We start from the raw sequence: 7,000 nt of genomic DNA, 5'->3' as shown, positions 1-7,000 counted from the left end.
GCATCACCATGTCAAGAGCCCATTTGGCAAGTGACACGTGCGACCTCTACTTCACATACATAAAGATGAATCATCTCCCTTACATGTGTCACCTTGACCCCTTCAAGGATAGTATATGTAAGTGCATCTAGTGCCACCCCTAGTTGGTTTTGGAGTATTGACGACAAAGTTGGTTGAGGGACTAATGCGTTTGTGAGAATTGCAGGATAACGCAGGTAGTGTCCCTCATTGATTCGGTTTACCTACCGGAGATGACCCCTAAAAATGTATGAAGACATTGAAGACAATGGTGGTAAGAGAAGATATTCATCTTGAAGACTATGACATGAGAAGACATTGTGTGAAGACTTTGGAGCGCGAAGACTGTGTGGTTTCGTTGCTTTCTTTTCTTCTTTGTTGAGTCATAGGAACCACCGTACTGTTAAGTGGGGTCCAAGTGAACTAAGCCAGAGTGACTGATGTGATGCTCAACTCAAATCCTATGTCTTCGAGCGAAGACAGTGAGAGCAAATCTTATCCAGAGCTGGATGAGTCAGCTTTGCTTGTAGCCCAAGTAAAGTTGCCGCGTGTGTTTGAAATCTGACAGTTGGAACACGTGTCAGTTCCTTAGTGACCCAGGGTCATTTTGGACAAATCAGGTCAGGTTGCCCAGTGGCTATAAATAGCCCACCCCTACACCATAAATTGGTGGCTGCTCAGAGTTTGTGCACGGCTTTTGTCGTTTGAGAGCAACCCACCTCGAAGCGTTTGAGAGAGAGAAATCCTTGCGAGGACAAAGCCCAAACACCCAGAGCCAAAGAGTGTTAGGCATCACTGAAGTCTTTCTGTCTGTGTGACCTGAAGACTTATTACACTTGAGGACTGTGAATCCTCCAGCCGGTTAGGCGTCGCGTTCTGAGCATCCAAGAGTCATTGTGGATTGCCGGTGAACGAAGTCTGTGAAGGTTTGGAAGTCTCCCTTGAAGAGTTACCAGAGTGATTGGGCGAGGACTAGGTGTCCTTAGCTCAAGGGGAATAAGGTGAAGACACGGTCTTCTGAGTTAAATCTCAGCCTCCCTAACCAGACGTACAGTTGTCACAGCAACTGGAACTGGTCCAACAAATCCTGTGTCTTCAACGAGCAACTGGTTCTATCCCTTCCAACCTTACTTAAGTTTGTCTTCGTGAAGTCATTGCCTATCTGTTTATCTGTTTGACTTCATTGATTGACTACTATTGTTGATTGGCTTCACACTATCTTCCATCTTGATCCTTACTACCTAACTGCTATTAGTCCTGTACTTTCACGTCACTAGTAAGTGTGCACGTGCAACACACGTCTTCATTGATACACATAATTTGTAACCAATCCATTTTGATATAACACAAGTACGCAAGCCAAATGTGCACATAATAACCCTAATCATTGCATCCTCTTTTGCTAGTCACAATTAAACCCCTGACATTGGCTAGTACAATTAGGAGAATGATAAAAAAAAGTTCTGTGCGTAGGGAGAGATACCAAATCACAACATATTTTACAGCCTTTGTACTTTTATAAAATGCTCCCCTTTTGCAACTCTGAATCAGAAAATATATTCAACGAATAGTTATGATTTGTCCATATGGCTGCCGGACCGTAAGAGGTTCACCAACCAATGTCGTTTCAGACAAGGCTATGCCATCTCCGATGCTTGCATGTTCTGCAACCTCTCAAAAATAGTTGAGCATGCTCTTCTTCACCATCCAGGTCTGTAGTAGAAGTAGAACTAAGGAATTGTGGGAGGGGTCTTTACTTTGCAAAGTTTGGTCTTGACTGTCACCGAGAATAGTTTCATGTTACCCCAAGCAAAGCAATATATACCGATGCTTATTAAAAAAGACTTAAGACTCTGACTTGGCCACTGTCACAGATAATAGTTTATAGTTATCTTATGCGAAGCAACATCCAAAACAAACATTTGGGAACAGAGAAATCATGGAAAGAAAAACAACCATATAAAGTTTGCATTATTTCATGTATGTGGCTTCAAGTATTTTCTGCTTAAATTGGCCAAAATGTTGAAGAACCAAAGTAAAATAGTGTCTTTAAAAATTAGTAGATATGAAACTATATAAAATACTCCCTCCTCATTATGCAAGACGTTTTTTGACTCTAGTATAGTGTCAAAAAAGTGTTACATTATGGGACGGAGAGAGTAACTAATAAAGAGTTGGTGTGCAACAAAAATTGAGGGCAAGAAGAGCACTGATATGCGGACGACGGATTCATGCACGATTGACAGACGACAAGTCATCTAGACCATTAGATTTCTTCTTTCCCAATCTGCGTGGCTTCTAATCAAGTCGTGCACAAGTCGTGCATCAATAAATCGTGTGTACAGCAGTTTCGGGGCAAGAAAGTAGAAATACCTCCGCTGGGCCTCAAGTGGTGAAACGGATCACTGCCCTTGTGTACGCATTGGCCACGGCTACAAATCCAAGGCCGCAATAATCTGCCAGGCCATCGAGGTGTCTGTTTCGAGGTGCAGAGGCCAGAGGAGCAATATATACATGCAATCGAGCACGTCCAATGCACATATCAACCAATATGTAGCATATTGGAACTCTAGACGACATAACAAAGCTACGCCTCAACCAATAATAATCAAAAGGAGAATGTTTGGAAGCAGACGAAATTCATACATGTTTACAGTTACACACTAAGAATATAACTGATAAACCATGAATTTCCATGTGTTATTCTGCGGAAAAAATGTAACTATAGATCTAACTATTGCAAATTCATGATGACCCTTTTTTGTCTCTTGAGAGAAGGACCAAGCAACTGAAAAAAAGACATTTCTAAATAAAAAAACATAGTGGTAGTGATCTATCGATGCATCAGATACAGCGATTTGTGGAGACTTAAACTTGCTCGAAAATACATTACACATCTTTTCAGAAATAGTTTATTAAAAAAAATTGCGGCTTCGTGCGGTCAGCACATATGTAATAGCCACTTCAAACACAAGACTGCTGTGTGTGTATAGTATAATAATGTGAACCTGCAATATATTTACATGAACCCTTGTGTGTGTTTTGACTTATAAGTTCAACTACTGACCTGGATCATAGTGCATGTTGAGCTATCAACATTTTTCTGCTCCAAAGTGGAGACTTTTAAGATTATTAATTTTCACTACCTTCCGGCCTGCAACTCAAAGGAGATTCATCTTAACTCTGTAAGAGCACACGGTATCTGTTTCATCTGAGCAATAAAACCGGCACACCGCAAACTCCAAAGACCTAGACACAGATAAAAAGTGCCCACAAGCTTCATGACCGTAAGAGGAAATATCTTGAACGCAATTTACATAATAAATAGCATGGGATTCCATGAAACTGACCTAGGAACATAACAAAGATGAACGACCAACCATTTATTCTTCTTTTGAAGGCCAATACACTCCCCTGAACTCAGACTCTGCATGGAGTTCCAGTGGAAGGGAAAAACACGAAGGCTGCCTCTAAAAGACTCCACGCTTGAAGGGTCAATAAGAAAGGAACCTGATGGGCGGATGCAGAACCTGAATGGGTTTTTTCAGCTGCACAACACACAACAATTTATTAGAAGGACTGTGATATTTGGCACATGTGTGCCATATAAGCAAAACTGCCACACCTCTACTTCTTTTACTTTAAAGTACCACATGATCCCCCTTTCTTCGACCCCATCTTCTTTCGAGTGACCCTGCAGGCTCGTCTAAGAAATCTGCTTCTCCCGCACATCTCGCGCGCTCTCCCTCGAGAAAACTATCACTTTTTCACGTCTATCACATGATAAAAAAATTGCGCAAGTGGGATTTGAACCCACACCTCTTTGGCACCAAAGCACGCCACCACAACCAACTCACTCTTAGGTATTTGTTGCTCAAACTAAAGAAACTAATCGTTTTGATCCTTTTTTTTACAGTTGTGTTACTACAAAAAAGTACAGAAAATTACCATGATTTTCCCTCAAGACAAAGTTACCATGGTATTCGCATGCAATTTATCAGGCCTGTGTTGCGTCAGTTACCGTGCTATTTACATAGAACTTACCAGGTACTATGTTTCAACAACACCCCTTTCAAAGTTATCACTGTGTTTTGTACACAAGTTATAAGGTCTTCGATGTGTAAAATACCGTGGTACTTACACATAAGTTATCAGGGTATGTGTACATGAACCTCGTCCCTGGTCAAAGTTACCATGGGGGATTGTACATGAGTTACCGAGTCTACAGTTCGTATATTATCATGGTACTTACACCTAAAAATCTGGGTGTGTTTCGGTAACTTTTTTCATAGGTCAAAAATTACCATGATGTTTTTGCATAACTTATCACGCCTATAGTAGATCAAAGTGGGCCGTTTTTTGGGCCAACCCACGAGCACGTGTGCCTCTCATGACACCAAACATTATGTGGTTTTTCCGTGGCACATCATGTGTTGTGTTCATCTAAGGCCCTGCGAGGCGAGTGTATGTTTTTAACAACTTGTTTTCCTTTGGTAAAAAGTTACCATCATGTTTATATAATTATATTGTAAGTTATCGGTTATGTGGTGCTTATATTATCATGTTATTCACACCAAAATTATCGGGGATGTTTTGAACAACTTTTTCCCGGGACAAAAGGTTATCATGGTGATTCTAGGTAACCTATCAAGCCCGCAGTGCTTAAAATATCATGCTATTTACACAAAATTTATCAGGGGTATGTTTCAGCAAAATTTCCTCCCATCGTCAAAAACTTATCATGGTGTTTAGTTATCGCGGTGCATATGTTTTCATGCTATTTACACATAAAAATACCAGGGAAGGGAGGTATAGTACCGTGCTATTTACACAGAAGATACCGGAGTATCTTTTCAAAAAAAAAGCTTCCCTATGGTCAAAGTTACCATGGTGTTTCTACCTCAGTTATCAGATGTGCATTGCGTATATTACCAACTATTTACACATAAATTATCTGGTATCTTTTCATATTTTTCTTCCCCAATGGTTAAAGTTACCACGATGTTTGTATCTAAATTATCAGGTCTATGGCGTGAATGTTGTCGTGCTATTTACAGAAATTACCGAAGGCCGGGGTTTAACAAATTTCTTCCCAATGATCAAAGTTACCACGATGCTTTCATCAAAGTTATCACGCCTTCAATGCTTATGACCATGCTACTTACACATAATGTACCGCGTGGTATACAAAAGTTATCATGTTGGTGGCGCATCATTTATCGTGGTGGTGATGGAGAATTTACCACGGGAAAAGTTTATGTGCCAGGTTTGATAGATGAAACATAAGTTTTTCAGTGCTAAAATATTAAAGGCAAAACATGTCAAAACAATATTTTCCTTAGCTTGTTCAACAATGAGTGTCATAGGTGAGGTGGTTAGCTCCCCTTGTTGATTACCTGCAGACCAGAGTTCAAATCCCAATTCAAGCATTATTTTTGCGCAAAAATTTGGAAGGCGCGTGAAAAGGAAGGAAATCAGGAGGGCGGGAAAGGAAGGAGATCAGGAGGAAAGGAAGGAGATCGTGAGGACATGCGGGAAAGGAATGAGATCGCGAGTACGTGCGGGAAAGGAAGGAGATCGCGAGGGCGGCCGAAACGGACGGTGCTGGATGCGTGTGGCAGTTTTGCAATCTGCCACACGGTTGCCACTTACATATTTCGTTATTAGAAACCACAAGAGGCATGAGGTAGCGCACCTTTGCGGCCGAAAATGATAGATGCCATCACCCAGATCACAAATCAAAGGACATCATCCGGCCTAAGAGAAAGAACAAAGACTTCGACCTGTATATATGTGAATGGAGCAGCAAGGGGCGGCCGAAGACCGGCAAACTTCGATTGTCCCATGAGGAAAACGAACAGCTGGAGAGAACAATCATGTGACCAAATGCACATAAGAATTATTAGAACGAAACTGTAGAACAATCGTGTGAAAAAACGGTACCTGCACACGTCGTTGCCCCTAGCGGCGAGCCTCTGTTGCTGCCGCAGCACACCCAGTGAATCTCGAGATCCGCATACGTCGTTGCCCCGCTGGCGCGGCCGTGATGCATGCGTCGACGCTCCCAGCTGCCTGCCTGTTAGAGCCACGCCATGTGCCGCACGAGCGCCAGCGCCGCGGCCCTGCAGCCTGTCGCCGCCCGTGCCGAGCCGCCGCTGTTTAAGGGCTGCTGCATAGGCGCCGCTCAACACCGTGCGAGCTGCGTCATGCCCGCGCAGCCGGAGATGGAGAGGGGTGTCGGCACACCTATTATGAACAGGGAGAGACGACGGCGTTGGCGTCGTTGCCGTGCTTGTCCTCCTCTTCTGGCCACGGTTCTCACAATGGAGGCGGCGGCAGGATGGGAGCCAGTGGCGTAGGTAGGATCGGGCAGGGGCGCCCTGGTGGATTTCCTGAACCAAGATTTGGGAGAGCTGGACGCCGGGATTTGGGGTTAGTGCTTATTTCGAGGTGCGATTAGGTGGGAGGTTAGCGATAATTGAGGGTGGGATTACGTGGTTGCCAATTGAACCTCTCTCTGCTCGCTGGCAGAGTTGTCGTCCGCCGGACTAAATTGCTAAACGCAGATTTGACTGAGGGTTAGTATAATCTTAATGGTTAGATCAGATAAAGTGATCTAATCGTGAGGGTGTAATTGATCCGTGTTGTTATGAGTACGTTAGGCTGTGTGCACTTAGCGATGAATATGTTTGCTTGTTTAATAGTAGTAGAGATTACATACTTGACTATAGCTTGTTTAGGGTAGTTTATCTTTCACTGCATATCAATTAGGTTATATCTGTTGTTCGTCTTCGAAACTTCCAAGTTTTGAAGACTTTCATAAAAATCGCCTATTCACCCCCCTCTAGTCGATAGTAGCACTTTCAATTGGTATCAGAGCAAGGTACTCCCTTGTTCTGTGTGATTCGGTTTAACCACCTGGAGTTTCAGCTATGTGACTGCAGGGATAATCAAGGACTCCGCTGCTTGCCCCGTGTTCGTT

The 7,000-nt window shown here is 43.0% G+C and overlaps 1 long non-coding RNA gene across 2 annotated transcripts; it reads right to left on the bottom strand.

The window, feature by feature from the left end:
* Positions 1-1,532: 1,532 nt before the first annotated feature.
* LOC119325175 lies at positions 1,533-6,480 on the bottom strand. Of its 2 annotated transcripts, none has more exons than XR_005157369.1 (4): positions 5,962-6,480; positions 5,745-5,879; positions 3,369-3,566; positions 1,533-3,267 (listed from the first exon to the last, which is right to left on the bottom strand). It is a non-coding gene; the product is annotated as an uncharacterized LOC119325175 (long non-coding RNA). The 2 variants fall into 2 exon arrangements; XR_005157370.1 differs by having other exon boundaries at positions 5,802-5,879.
* Positions 6,481-7,000: the final 520 nt, after the last annotated feature.

Source organism: Triticum dicoccoides, chromosome 6B (genome assembly GCF_002162155.2).
Source record: "Triticum dicoccoides isolate Atlit2015 ecotype Zavitan chromosome 6B, WEW_v2.0, whole genome shotgun sequence".
Lineage (NCBI taxonomy): Eukaryota > Viridiplantae > Streptophyta > Magnoliopsida > Poales > Poaceae > Triticum > Triticum dicoccoides.
The sequence above is the reverse complement of the archived record's forward strand: the minus strand, read 5'-3'. Positions and strand labels throughout refer to the sequence as shown.